This window comes from Pleurodeles waltl, chromosome 7, assembly GCF_031143425.1.
Source record: "Pleurodeles waltl isolate 20211129_DDA chromosome 7, aPleWal1.hap1.20221129, whole genome shotgun sequence".
Classification (NCBI taxonomy): Eukaryota; Metazoa; Chordata; class Amphibia; order Caudata; family Salamandridae; genus Pleurodeles; species Pleurodeles waltl.
In genome coordinates this window covers 299,890,193-299,906,344 of record NC_090446.1, presented here as the reverse complement: position 1 = coordinate 299,906,344, position 16,152 = coordinate 299,890,193, and the positions used below count along the sequence as shown (strand labels likewise).

The window sequence follows — 16,152 nt, the reverse complement described above, 5'->3', positions numbered from 1 at the left end:
GTTTAGGTCTCGGCTAGACATTGCATACACTGTCTCTTTGAGACTATTGTAATCTTACAGTGGGCTTAGAGCTTGTCTGTTGCTTACCATTTGTTGGCTTGCATGTCACTTGTCTTTATAGCCTCGTAATTGGTTACTGCATGCCTAGCATCATTTCCGTTCCTGTCTGTGGAGCAGGGACCAAACACTTATTGATTCAACTTAATCAGTGCCTGTCCACTGTTCCCAATGTGATTGATGTACTTTTTTTTAACTTCTGGGGCACTGCAAACAGAAGGTGGGTAACTGGCAAAAAACTCAGGACAAACAAAATTGCAAACTTTTATTTCCTATAGTTAACTCGTTTCTTTTATTTTGCCAAGTCTTCTTTTTCACTTTACACTCATGTTTTGTTTTTGCTTGTGGGCGCTGTTCTCAAAAGTTGACTGTTATTTTGGTCTAAATATTGCAAAGTGACATTATTTCTTTCTTTTGTGTAATATCCGAAATTATGTTTTAACACATAATTGTGCAGTACAGCCAGTCCATCCCACTCCGATCCGTGCCAATCCACCCCATCTCACTCACACTAATCCATCCACTTAAACCCAATCCACCCCAGACCAATCCAATCAAACCCCTAACCCCAATCCACCACACTCCAATCCTTCCAACCCACCACACTCAAATCTGGACTATTTGCCCCACTCCAATCCAGAACAATATGCACCACTCCAATCTGCCCCATACCAATCCAAAACAATTCGCCCACTCCAGTCTAAAACAATCTGCCCCACTCCATTCTATCCTATTCCAATCTGAAACAATCTGTCCCACACCAGTGTGCCCAACCCCAAACCGAAAACAATCTTCCCCACTTCAATTAAAAAAAGCTGCCCCACTCCAATTAGAAACATTCTGCCCTACTCCAATCCAAGACAATCTGCCCCAATCCAATAAAACAGTTCTGCACCACTTCAATTGAAAACAATCTGCCCCACTCCAGTCTGCCACAAGCCAATCCAAATATTCCATACTCTAATCTAAAACAATCTGCCCCACTCTAATCTAAAACAATCTACCCCACTCCACTATGCCCAACTCCAATCCAAAACAATCTGTTCCACTCCTAGTTAAATCAATCTGCCCCACTCTAATCCAAATCAATCTACACCACCCCAATCAAAAACAATCTGCACCACTCCAGTCCAAAACAAGCTGCCCCCTCCAATCAAAAATAACCTGCCCTATTCCAATCTGCCCCACGCCAATCCAAAACATTCTGCACCACTCCAATCCAAACAATCTTTCCCACTCCAATCCAAAACAATCAGCCACACTACAATAAAAAAAAACAATCTGCCCCACTCCTATCCAAATCAACCTGCCACACTCCAATCCAAAACATTCTGCCCCACTCCAGTCTAAAACAATCTGCCCCACTCCAATCTAAAACAATCTGCCTCGCTCCAGCCTGCCCCACTCCAATCTGCCCGACTCCAATCCAAAACTATCTGCCCCACTCCAATAAAACCAATCTTCATCACTCCAATCCAAAACAATATGCCCCACTCCAATCCAAAATAGTCTGCCCCATCCCACACTGCCCCATGCCAATCCAAATCAATCTGCTCCACTCCAATTCAGAGCAATCTGCTCTACTCCAATCCAAACCAATCTGCCCCACTCCCATCCAAAACAATCTGCCCCACTCCAATCCAAAACAATATGCTACACTCCAATCTGCCCCATACCAATCCAAAGCAATATGTCCACTTCAACCTAAAACAATCGTCCCCAATCCGATCTTCCCAACTCCAATCTAAAAAATCCGTCCCACATGAACGTGCCCGCTCCAATCCAAAACAATCTGTCCCTCTCCAATCCAAAACAAACGCCCCCACTCCAATCCAAAACAACCTGCCACACCCCAATCTGCCCCACTCCAATCCAAAACAATCTTCCCCACTCCAATCTGCCCCACTCCAAATCAAACCATTTTGCCCCGCTCCAATCCAAAACAATCTGCCTCACTGGAACCTGCCCCAAGCCAATCCAAAGCAATCTTCCCTGCTCCAATCTTAAACATTTGACCCCACTCCAATATGCCTTACTCCAATATGCCCAACTCCAATCCAAAACAATCTGCCCAACTTCTAACCAAATTCATCTGCCCCACTCCAATCCAAATAAATCTGCTACATTCCAATCCAAGACAATCTGCCCCACTCCTCACCAAATCAATCGGCCTGACTCCAATACAAATCAATCTCCACCACTCCAATTCAAAACAATTTGCCCCACTCCAATCCAAAACAGACTGCACCACTCCTATCCAAACCAATATACCCCATTTCCATCTGAAACAACCAGCCCCACTCCAATCTCCCCCATGCCAATCCAAAATATTCTGCGAACTCCAATCCAAAACAATCTGCCCCACTCTAGTCCAAAACAATTTGCCCCTCTCTCAACCTGCCTCGCTCCAATCCTATCCACCTCACCCAAATCCACTGCACTGCATCCCAATTCACCCCTTTCTAATCCACCACAATCCACCCACTCCAATTCCAATCATCCCACACCAACCCAATCCACACCAATCCAATCTACCCCACTCCAATCAAATCTGCCTCACACCAATCCAAACCACTCACCCAACTCCACCCTAATCCACCCACTCCAATTAAATCTACCACAATACACCCCACCCCACTCTAGTCCAATCCACCCCACTCCAGTTCAATCCAACCCACACCAATGCAACCTACCCCACTCCAGTCCAGTCAATCTCACTCAAATCCAATCCACATATTTCAATCCAACCCACCTCATTCCAATCCAACTCACCATCTCACCATACCCAAGTCCAATCCAACCCACTCACAGAAATTCCTTTCACCACATTTCAATCCAATCCAACCCATGCCAGTCCCATCCACACAACCCAATCCACACACTCCAATCCACCCAGCTCACTCCAATCCATCCCACTCCAATGGAATTCACCTTAAGGCACCCCATTCCAATCCAATTCAGTCCACCTTAATCCACCCCACTCCAATCCAGTCCAACCCCTGCCAAACTATCGTAATCTAACCCATTCCAGTCCAATCCACCCTACCCCACACAAATCCAATTCACCCCACTCCAATCCACCCCATTCTAAAAGGTCCACCACACTCAATACAATCCACCCCATTCCCATCCAATAAAATCCACCACAATCCACCCCATCCACATGGATGCCTTTGCTGAACAGGCATCCATGTGCTGTACAATCACTAAATCCGCTGGCACTAGGCTACCTGAGCTGAACTTTGGCATTTCAAAACTCTATGGGCATGTCCACCTCAGCCCAACAAAGTGCTTCAAGGTCCTCCCCCTCATGACCTTGTTCAGCCTGACAGACACTCTTCATGTTTCCAAAAAGCATAGGGGTGGGGCCCTCGACCTTAAGGATGGGCTGGGCTTGCGCAGGCTGCTTGGCTTGTTAGGTCTTTAGATATGAAGAGTGCACTGTACCTGTCGTCTGGTCTGGTGATCAAGAATGGCCCTTGTTGATGCAAGATTTTTGAAGATGATTGCACCCTCTAGAAGTGTAGTACAACTAGTTGTAGGCCTGGAGTAAGCAGTGATGCCTTTATGAAACCTGGACCTCAGTCCAAGATTCAGACCACAAATTGTGAGAGACTTATGGGCATATTAATACTCTGTTTGCGCTGTCATTTTTTTTAATGCTATTTCAGTACAAACTTAACTCCATATTTATATTTTGATGCTAGACCCGACTAGCATCAAAATATTGGAGATAAAGTCATTTTTTGCCTGCAGAAAACTACCTTGCATCAAGGAGATGCAAAGTAGGCATTCCCGGGCAAAAAGTGTCTCTAAAGCCCAGGCGCCTTATTTATCCTCCAGTGCAAAAATGGTGCACGGGAGGGAGGCGGGCCTAAATAATGGTGCTAAGCTTGCTTAGCACCATTATTTAACGCCTGGGTCAGGGCAGGCGTTAGGGAACCTGTCGGCCTTTTTCGATGGTCAGAGACCATGGAAAGAGCCCACAGGTGCCCATCCCTAACCCAAGGGACATCCCCACCCACACCAGAGGGACAGCGGAGGATGGGGTACCCCATCTCTGGTAAGTATAGGTAAGTAAGCATTTTTTTTCTGTAGTGCCATAGGGGGGGCCTAACATGGAACCCCCTACATGACACTGGGCCCAATGACCATGCCCAGGGGACATAAGTCCCATGGGCACGGCCATTGGGGTGGTGGGCATGACTCCTGTCTTAACGTAGACATGAGTCATGTCCATGGGGTTTCAACGTCAGAAAATGATGCTAGTCTGGTTAGAGGCATTATTTGTGCCTCTACCATACTAGCGTCATCCTTTGACGCTAAACCACTTGTTCCCCCTACACCTCCACCACCCAGCTAGTGTCCTTTTTTATGATGCTAGCTGGGCCTTATAGCCGGCTACCGTCATCCCATAAATATGACGACCCACCGACGCCTTGGGGTGGCACTAGCCGGCGGTATACTTTTTTGACGCTAAACTGTGTTAGCGCAGTTTAGCGTAAAAAAGTATAAATCAAGGCCTAACTGTGAGCCAGAAAACCTTCCCAATCCTAAGCTTGTGTGACTTAGCTTGGCATGCCCACTTTATAGAGCATGACCCACACATAACATTTCGAATTTTACTTTTTGTGACATTCTTTTCATCATTATTAATAGAAAAGTTAAAAATTCTTCAACTGTCCAGCAGTAATTTGGAGTTAGCAATGCAAAGACTGAACACACTGACCTTGGCCGGCCAGAAGATGGAGGCATAACTGTCATAAACGCCTCCTAGTAACTTAAATTAAATTCTGTGGCATAAATCCGTCACGCTGGACCTGGTCACACGCAATGACCTGAGTAGGTTCTACGGCCTCAGATCAGCTGAATATGAGACTGGGCTGAAGATGGTTTGAGGTGAAGAAAAAGCAGAAGGCATAAGTAACTCTCAGATGCAAAGCACAATACTCGGCTTCCAGATCTACGTCATGAATTCTTAGAGGTTCAAGCAACTGTTTTCAGAATATGGCGACATCTACCTGAATTGTAGGTGATAACTGGAGACGTCTTAACAGCCTCGGATTGGTTCGGGGCTATTTTGGGATGGAGGGTTCCTGAGTTCGGGAACTTGTACTGGATTGCAGAAAGAACATTCAGGGATTGACACAGGATAAAATATTCTTCGGTGATATTGTCACACTCTTCATTTTCAATGAGGTAAATATATATTTAAAGAAGGTATTTTGAGCTTGAGCTTAAAGTGGCTCCAGGATATCTGGATTTTCGCACATACCCGGAGATACTCAGCAGTACCGAGGTGCTAATACTTCTTCAGAGTGAAGTCTCATGAGTGTGTGTGTTGCAGCTGTGTCTGTAAACGCTGGTGGTGCCCACAACCATTCCAAGGCAGGAAGCCCTGTTGTATACATTCTCCTGGGGAAAAGATGCCCTCGAATCTATATTGTTACAATGACATTCTGGGACATTTGACCGTCTGAGAACCGGTATACCTGCTTCTCTACTTCTCAACTTCCAACTTATGCTTTGACTTGAAAATGAATATCTGTTAGGAGCAGATATATTGTTTCATTCTCAGACACCCAAAGTCCTATAAAAGTCAAATAAAACAGGGACGTATTTGCATGAAATTTAACACTTGATGCGTTTCTAGTCATGACTTACTTAACAGGTGATCTTAAACACAAAGCGCCGAATTTAAGAAAAGTGGTGCTGCATCCAATGCTGCGCCGCTTTTCTTGTGCCCCCCATCCAGTGCTGCACCACTTTTCTTGCGTTACCCCCTGCATCCAATGCAGTGCCACTTTTCTTGCACCCCCTGCATCCAATGATGTGCCACTTTTCTTGTGCCCCCCGCATCCCCCTGATGCCCCCATGTGTGCACCGTATTTAGAATACAGTGCACCATGGCAGTATTAAGAACAATAGCGTAAACAGTTTTTACGCTATTGTGGCGCTTTGCTCCACTAGCGTTAACAATTCTAACACTAGTGGAGCAAAGTGCAAGGGGACCCATTGATTCCAATGGGTGAGTCCTTTTAATGGCAGGTTTGAGAAGTCGTTAAAAATAATGGCAAACTGGCGCAATGAAATCTTGTAGATTTCATTGCGCCATTTTTGCGGGCCTCCTTGCGCCAGAAATCCCCCTTTGCATACATTATGGTTGGCGCAAGCAAAATGCGGCGCAAAGGGTGGCAAAGAGGCGCAATGCATGCATTGCACCACTTTGCAGATGTGGTGCGGTGTTTTTGGTAATGTAACTCCACATTAGAGTCAGAAAAATGACCCTAATGTGGAGTAAGATAGCGCAAGGCCATTCTTAAATTTTTGCCAAACTGTTTCCCAAGACTTGGCCCTGCCATCTCATGATTTGCCCTTTATATTTTCCTACATTTAATTTCCTTTTAATTTGTTTCAATTTAATTTTAGTTGGCCACATGAAAAAGCCCTTTGATCAGACATGATCAAATTACACCCCTGTCCACTTACCTCCGCCCATTTCCTTCTTTTGTTTTACTTCTGTATCTGTCTCTTTCATCCTATACAGCTTTACCAAGCAGAAAATGGGCAACTTTATCCCCATAAATGTAGATCGACCCCTTCCACTAAGGGTCTCATGAGAACTGTGACAGCACCTCTTCCTCCCAGCCCCTCTTACCATCTGTAGACATGTAAACAGGGGCGTAGCTACCGTTGGTGCAGCAGGCGCAGTGGCACAGAGACCTGAGCCCTGAAAACACAATTGAACCCTCTTAATTGCTGCATATCATGGGTGGCACCAGGGGCTATCGCATTCCTGCCACGCTGCCGCATGTGTATTCCTGTCCATGCACCGGACGGCTCTTTGGGCACGTCAGGTATGACCTGTGGCACCGGGCTGCAGTGAAGGCACAACAGCCGCATTCACCTTCACCACTGAGTGTATGTCTTGCACTGAGCTTACTCCTCGTCAGTGAGTTCACCTTCTTAAAGTTCATGGTCGTACAAAATTGCCACAATGACATACGACACACGACACATAAGACACATTCTATGTGTTTCCATAAAAAGTGCCATGCATTTCATCCCAAATATTCTAAGTGTTTGTCCGGCTTTTTCCTATAATATGTATTCGCTTCAGTATTTTTATGCACTCCCTAAGTAACAATTTCAATATTCCAGTAAAAAATGAATGTTCATATTTTAAGTTATTCTTTTGGCAGTGAAGTCACCCTCTTTCGTTAGTATTCCCAAACTAATAGCATCCATGTTGACAAAGCCAAATACATAAAACTCCTCATTGGTAACTCCACAGAATAACTCAGCACTTCCTGCGAGGGTAGTCCTTTCTCAGGCTGTCAGAGGTGTAATCCAGATCCCTTTCTCAGAAACCGTTTAAGACTGAGCAGTTGTTCATCTACTACCTTCTGATAAACTCATATTCAGTAGACAGAGACTGCAGAAAGAGTCTTTTCACCAACTGTCTTAGGCATACTTAGGGCCAGATTTACAATAGCTCCGGTGGCGCTGTGCAGTGCACCACATTTACAAGGTCGCACTAAGCCACTTTTTTGTGGCTTAACGTGACCTCGACGCAGTCTCCTACGGCAGAGGTGAGTGCATTGGGTGTTGCTGTGGGCGTTCCATCACAACACCCATTGCTTTTGACGCTGCCCTGGATTTGCTAGAAGGCGTAAATCTGTGGCAGCGCCAAAAAGTAATGCCACACCAGGGGTGGAGTTAGCATTGCACGACGAGGAGGAATGCTTTTATTCCTCCGCGTTTTTTGCCTCTTCCATGTGTACTGCATTCTGTAGCACACAAAAAAAAGGAGCAAATGGCCATGAATTATTTTTTATGTGCAGGAAGGTGTCCCTTCCTGCACATAAACAATCAATGTCCTCAACACAGATACCCTTGCACAATGGTGCAAGAATGCCTGTGTTGGTGCAGGCAGCAAAATTTAGCACAAGCGAAGGGGGAAACACCGGGGTGCATTTCTATATTGCCACTGTGCTGAAAATGTTGATGTAATATGCGCATCAACACTTTTTTGTAAATTTGCCCTCATTTTACTTGCATGAAAGACTGACTGTCTAGGTCACATCCGTGCTGCTGGCACTAATCATGTAAAAGTTTATTCGCCCTCCAAATAAGTACTTTTCTGGAATTTTGGCTACTTGTAGCTACACTGAAATTTAAAAACTACAGCCTTTAATTAGAGATGAGCCGTAAGAGGGCACATGCCAAAATTCACAGAATGCCACGTCCACCCAGCTTTTTGTGCTCCCACCTCGTTTTGAAGGGGGCAAACTGATTTCTTTCTAAAGGCAGAGCTATCAACATAGTGATACCGGAGAACATTGTTACATATGGATTTGGTATACAGCATGTCGACTGGAAAAATATGACTGTACAGCTGCAGAATCTTCTGCGAAATAATCCATCTACCCGCTCCTGTCAACTATTAAACCGTTTTCAGCATATCTTCTACAAAAATACTCGCTTCTAGCAAAAAATGATTAAAAATTACTACAAATATCTCGATACAAGATGCAGAGTAGCGGCAGACGTTTTGCAAGGCTTTCCTTTCATTTGTTGATGATCGTAGTCAGATACTAAGCTGCTGTCAACATGGTAAAACTTTGCCAAGACAGTATCAATGTCCCCGGCTGATGGTCCGGAGAAGGGTTTTTGTCTGCTGTACGATAGAAACCCCACAAATATGAAAGTATATTAAAAAGGGTGGAAATAATGATTCCTTCTTAGTCATTACAATATTATGGTTCATTATTTGTGCAAAGCCATGTTACACCACAACACTGCTCTCAAATCAGCTATTATTTCAAGACGGCACCCCGAGCGCTGTTAAATGTTCCTATTGGATGAGGACCAGGGCTGATTTGCATATGGCTGGTTCCTGTTTGAGGTTTCATGGGGAGGAGGGCAAAAAAGATGGACTGTGATTACCAGTGGCTGAGATTAATCCAATTATTCCACCCATTACTTTTTTATTTTCCTTATTGGGTATGAGTCAGGCATGCTAGGTTTCCTAGCAAGGGCTGATCAAGGTTTTTTAAAACATTGAATATTATTAAGGGGGGGGATTGGGGGTGTTGCTAAATGTTTGCATTTTGTGGAAGATATTTAAACTCTCCACCATACCTGGAATGGGAATATTTATGGCATGCTGAAGAATAATAAGATGACTGCCTGGCACCATATTATGTAATTGACCCACTGTCCCTGGTTGTGCCGCGGAGCACCTCTAAGCAGGTTCGCCATGCACAAACAGGGATACTGTGCCCTATTACACTCAACGTGTGTCCTGAGGGCAGCTGCAAACTCAATGCAGCCCTTTGGGTAGTACATTCAATAAAATATGGACTAGCTGATTACACCCTACTCCAGGTTTCACAGTGAGTGACAGCCACCTAAAGCTGGCAGCTGTAGTGAGTGACTGCACCCACCTGCAAAGGTGAAGTGGAAGTTGCAGCGCTGCTCTCCGGGGACCACACTAACAGTTCGCCATCTTTTTGTGGTGCTCTGGTAAAGCCCCTCCTATTGGCCTGTTTAGAAGGTGCAGTATTTTTCAAATGTTGTTTTGGTTGATAGAGGCATACACCAGAGAAGCCAGGTGAAACTGAGGTCAAACACAGGTGGTTTAGCTTTGAATACATTTTACTTAAGGCTCTAGGAGAATTATTTTCCTGAAATATGTTTATATATTCAAACTAGTGCCGCATTCTCTGTATGGGGTAGAATTGTATCCTTTAAACACAAGCAACAAAGTGGAATGAATGCAAAGTAAATATGTAACTCATATCTTTAACTTTATCAAGAGCCATCTTTGCAACTTATTTATCTAAAATGATTTAACCAAGTAAAGGCTACAAATGTATTGCTTGTGCCAGGAGAATTTGCGCCCATTGGGCTACTTCTTAGCAAGGTATTATACACAATTAATGCATTTGTGTTGAAATAAATCAGAATAGCAAACTCATTTTAAACCAGTGTTTAGATTGGTTACACATTGCCTCCCACTCCAACTAGAAATGATGAAAGTGACTCCTTAGTAACAAACTATGTGGCTGGTGTGTCCAAAACTTATCTTTGAAAACATTTTACATGAACTAAAAAGATACACTAATCTTCTGCTTCATTGAAAAACAAGGTAAAACAAGAGAGACAACCTGTCTGCCTAGAAAGAGTGAAGAAATGAAAATGAGTGTAAAAAGTAGTCTGTATGCACTATCAACTTACTGTCTTATCTTAGTGGTTCACTGCAATATGTTGCACCCGAACATGATTTTGCCGTGACTTGAAAGAGATTTGAAATGGAAACAAATATAGGGGTCACGCTGTTCTTTTGGATTTCACTTTCGAATCTAGCCCTAATTATGGAGTCAGTGAGAGGGGTATTTCACATCCAGTTCCTCACTGATAGGCAGCAGGGCACTGCTAGCTCTTAGCTGGGGATTAGCCTCTGTGTTTCCCAACCTGGTCATTAGGAAGGCTGTGAGGGCTTCCACTAGCCTACCATGTAACCACATTTTGTGGGGTCCCTTGGAAATCCCTAGGCCTACCTCAAAGCATAGGCACAACAGGAAATAGCGGAAACGGCTGGATTTCCTTTGATGTACCCCACACATGCACAGTACTGTGAGGAAATGGTTTGAAATTCCCATATTTCCAGGGGCTGCCTGCAACCCTTTGGAAAGGCGATTTTCAGAGAATCAAGGTATTCAGGATCTCTAGGATTCTTAGGTGTGGGACGTTCAGGCGGGCTGTAGAGATGACTGCCTGCTCAAAACACCGCCTGGCTAACCAGAGGAAGCAAGGTGACATCAGCACTAAGGTGTACTGGACAAACTGCTGATGTGCTAGCCTCCCTTGTAGCTGAGAGGTCATCTGACCAATATCCATGGCAGGAGACTGAGTGAGTTGGATCTGAACAGAGAAGATGCTTCTACCCCTAAGAGCCTAAAGGAGCATTTTATCCTTATAATTTACTTGCTTACTTTTGTGGTCACTGTTTCCAATTAAATGCATGCTACTTGAATCAAGTTAATCAATATATAGTTCAGATTACTCAAATCCAATTATATACACTGTTTAAGCATAGCTGGATAAGATGGGTACAGATCCCTGCAAAACATGAGATAATATTCACAGGTTGTACAGCCTGCCTCTTTTGCACTGATAGTAAGCATTTTTCAAGGCTGTGTGATCAATAAGATAACTAATTGGTGATCTTTTTATGTCCACAGAGGTCCGAAAAAAGCAAGCACATTTTTACTATATAACAGTAACATAACATAATTTTATAAGATGGTTCCCCATACACTTTGGTAAACAGACGATGATTCTCAGGAGTGGATCATCTGACACCCTGCCATTTACCTGCCACCTGAAATTTTCTACCACATGATGACTTGACCATGATCATTCACCTAATACGATGTAAAAAAAAAAAAGGGGACTGAGGGAACACTTTCCTTGGGTATACAATTCATTATAATCCAAATGAGATGTCAAATATATTCAGAAATCACCTTACACTTGAGAAGGTTATTTTTGATGTAAGATATATAGTCTTCCCAAAAAAGCTGCTTTTCAGTATCTATATTTAAGCCCATCACCACTATGCTCAGCTATAAAATCAATTTTAATTCTTTATTTCTCAGAAATAACATTCAGTTACTTTCTTCTTTAAGGGGTGAATAGGATGTATCAACCATTAATGGAAGTCTCTTGCATGGATGATTTTCACTCTAATATATGGCAGCTGGATCCATTCAATATGTCCTTAAGATGTTCTGAACGTCTTTTCTTCAGGGGCCATATGATGCTAACATATCTTCATAGACATACAGACAAGTAGTTAAATAGTGATTTTTGAGACACAGCTAATAAAATGAGGAATGTTTTGCCTGTGGCCTATAATTTCTTTAGTAATTTTTAACTCGCACTTGGACACCGGAAGAGGTTACGAGGACATCATTTGTGAAATAATTTGTGAATTAGACTGTATCACTTGCTTATTATCTGAAAGATATAGGGGGTTATTACAACTTTGGAGGAGGTGTTAATCCGTCCCAAAAGTGACGGATATACCACCAGCCGTATTACGAGTTCCATAGGGTATAATGGACTCGTAATACGGCTGGTGGTATATCCGTCACTTTACCGTCACTTTTGGGACGGATTAACACCTCCTCCAAAGTTGTAATAACCCCCATAGTGAGCTCAGCTCAGCAGTTGCTACAAGAGTGCAAATTATGCCCGGGTGTATTCATAATAAGGAACTCCCCTCAGAATCAGACTTCTGTCCCAAAGTACGCTAATTTCAGCAAAATATGTTTCTTGGTCACTTAGATTGAAAGTTTTATGAAAAACACATGGGAGGGTTTAACAGGACTCACATTTGCCATTTGCCTAAGAGTAAATTATTTTTCCAGTGTTGCCTTTTGTAGCAGAACCCCAAAATCAAGGGTGTTAAATCCACTTAGAACAGGAAAGAAACCATGGACTTGTAAGTGGTTGTAATATACTTAAAAACATGAAACAGGATAAAAGCAATCTTCGAATTGACAGCATTTGAGAAATGTTCACCCAGGGTGTGATAAAGTAATAGTATTTATGTAGGTGCTTCTAAAGAGGAGCAGGCTAGATTCCTTCACTTGGCAAAATCGTGATGAATAATTGCTAAAGTTTGCTGTGCCATGTTTTGCTCTGGCACAGAAATCGTCATTCTGTGCCTCATAACCCCAGGGTTCTCGGTTCTATGTTTTTGCACAGTACTTACGCTTTCCCATCCTCAAGCTGCTTCAAGGCACTATCATCATGTTCTTCCCCTCTTTAACAGGCAAGAAACTCCTTTCGTTCTATCCTGAAAGAATGCAGATTAATGCTTCTTGGACTGTGTGAGGAATTATTGTCATGGCCATTGGTGGCACCAAGACCTTCCTTAGCGGTTGCCATTTTAGGGAAAAGCAAGATCAAAGACTGGACGGGACAGATGCGAAGCATGGGAAAACTAGTGGTGTGCACAGAAAAGAAGCTTTGTCCTATACAAGGTTATCTGTTTTTTTTTAACTTCCTAATCCTCATCAAATTTGCAGATTTAAAAAAAAAATCGAAATGCATAATTACATTTCTGCTGAGATGGGTGGGTAGGCAAAACACTCCAATTTAAAAAAATATATATTCTGAAAAGAGAATTTGGTCCAAATAGTTTTTTGCGAGAGAATTCGCTTGCAAAAACATTTCTGAGAAAAACTTCTCCCACAGGCAAATAGCCAAACATGGAAACTTAGCACATTTCAAAAATGTGAGAAATGTAAAATTATTTGGCATGGACCACCTTTAAGGGAGAAGTTTACAACTTTCATTACCTCTAGGAAATCCCCTGTAGGCTGGAGGTCAGTGGGTTGTTTTCGACCCCCAAGGGACAAGTGATTCTAATAAATTGGCAACAACAAGGTGCAGTCGTAGGACCTTCAAGCAGAACTAGACTACAGTAGTCCCACTTCTTCCCACTCAAATACTTTTGAAGGCATCTGGAAACACAATGAGATGACGTCCCTCCTTCCATCCTTACCTACGTTTTAGGCTCACACTTAAGCTTTTTGGAAGTCCCAAGTAATGCTTCAGCCATGCATGTAAATCAACATGATGGGTTTCTTAAAGACTTTGGGGCAGATTTAAGAGCCCCAGCGCCTCCTTGCGCCACGTTAGCATCATTTTTTTATGCTAATGTGGCCCACAAGGCCAAAATAGCCGCACCAAGGCCTTGATTTATACTTTTTGATGCTAAACTGTGCTACCGCAGTTTAGCATCAAAAAGTATACTGCTGGCTAGCGTCATCCCAAGACGCCGGCCAGGCGTCATATTTATGGTATGACATTAGCCGGTGGTAAGGCCCGGCTAGGGTCTTGAAAAAGGACTCTAGCCGGGTGGGGGAGACGTAAGGGGAACGGGGGTTTAGCATCAAATAAATATGCCTCTACCCATACTAGTGTCATTTTCTGACGTTAAAACCATATGGACATGACTCCTGTCTCAGTGAAGACAGGAGTAAGCCCCCCGCAGCCCAATGGCCATGCCCAGGGGACTTATGTCCCCTGGGCATGGCCATTGGACACAGTGCCATGTAGGGGGGCCCCAGCTAGGCCCCCATGTGGCACGTTCCAAAATAATAAACACCGGTACTCACCTGCACCTACCTGGGATGCAGTCCCCCCATCCTTGGCTGTCCTCCTGGTGTGGGCGGGGTGTCCCTGGGCCCAGGGAAGAGCACCTGTGGGCTCTTTCCATCGTCTCTGACCATGGAAACATGCTCACAGGTCCCCAAACACCTGCCCTGACCCAGGCGTTAAATAATGGCGCTAAGCATGCCTACCGCCTACCTCCCATGCACCATTTTTGCACAGGGGGGTAAATAAGGCGCTCAGGCCTTTGAGTCATTTTTTGCCCAGGAACGCCTACCTTGCATCTCATTGACGGGTCTAGCACCAAAATATAAATATGGAGTTGAGTTTGCGCTGAATTAGCGTAAAAGAAAATGACGCTAATTCAGTGCAAACAGGGTATAAAAAAGCCCCCAAATTTACAAAGTAGTGTATTGCATGCATTGTGCCACTTAGTATCCCTTTGCGCTATATTATGCCTGCGCCAGGCATAATGTATGGAAAGGGGGCGTTCTCCTGTTAGTAGGGCCGAAAAAATGGCGCAAAGAAATCTAAGAGATTTCTTCGCATCATTTTTTTTGCCACTTTTTAACACCTGCTCAGAGCAGGCGTTAAAAGGAGGCACACCATTGTTTATAATTGGCCTCAATTGGCTTTGCAGGATTAGCATAAAAATTTTGATGCTAATACTGCAAAGCTCTGAACCATTCTGACGCTAGTTCCGTAACTACCAACATGGTGCGGCATATCTTAGATACGGCACACACATGGTGGTGTTAGGGGGAACGCTAAAGGGTTCAAAAAATGTGGCGCTGCATTGGGTGCAGCACCTCTTTTTTTATCTGACCCTTTGAACCTATTTTATAGTTGGATTTTAACGCAAAAAATTTGAAAGAGGTGCTATATCTGGAATGGAAATCCGGGTGGAATTTGCCAAAGCTTACTCATAGTGGGGTGAAGGAATTTACTGTTGGGGATTCTAATACACGTTAACCCTTCCTTTAGAAATCAGAGAATTTTACATTACCACCCATCTCTAAATTACCCCCTTTCACTTTGTTGGATCTATTACTTTCAAATAAAGAAGTGCATACAGTACAAATTCTTTACAAGTACATTTTCAGTTATTTTCAATATCATCACACCTTTAAGGAATATTGGTTACCTTTTTAACACTTTGAAGTGTTTAGTTTAAGAAAAACTGTTGACATCCTCTTTAATCAAGTTTGAACATTACTTTATATGTTTCATTTTTAAGAGTATAATTTATTTAATTGTGTCAGAGACACTTTTTTCCCTAGAAAACGACCATGAAATTCAGTAATGGAGTCTTGAATATGGATGTTCTCTCTTAGGGCAGTTTACATCCGGGGTATTGGTGGGAGGCCTGACCTAGTGCAGGCTGGGCCTGTATTAACTTTCTCTAGTCAGAGCCGGATTATAACGTCACTGAGATACACACAGGACAAGAATAAATTCTTATGCTAGGGGTTAATTTTCCAGAAAAAAGTCAGTTTAAAGTAAAAGGGAGAGGGATGGAATTGGGTTAATTGACATGAAACAGGCATCTCTCTCACAGAGGCAGATAATTCCCTACAGTACAATACAAGCCCCTCATCTCCATGATCTAGACATCTTGAAATAATGCTCCTGAATGTGCTTCCTATTTACATCTCAAAGGTGCTATATGTGTTATACAGTTAAATGGCTACAGCAGAATCGGTTTTAGGTCCATGGGTCTCTTGCCAAGGGTCAAAAATAAGGGAAAAATGGAGTGCAGAACAGAACCATAGGGGCACGCATCAAAGAGTAACATTCTTGATCCAGCAGAAATGGTGCAAAGATTTTCAGCATTCCAGCCAAATATCATCTTGCCAGCTGGGGCGCTTCTTATACACTGAAAAAAAATGTGAGTTCTCTGCC

General features: G+C 43.4%; 1 protein-coding gene across 1 annotated transcript in view; it reads left to right on the top strand.

Annotated features, from left to right (window-relative positions):
- The window catches only part of EMILIN3 (elastin microfibril interfacer 3), a 110,111-nt gene that overhangs the window by 37,137 nt on the left and 56,822 nt on the right, over positions 1-16,152 (top strand). The window lies entirely within an intron of this gene.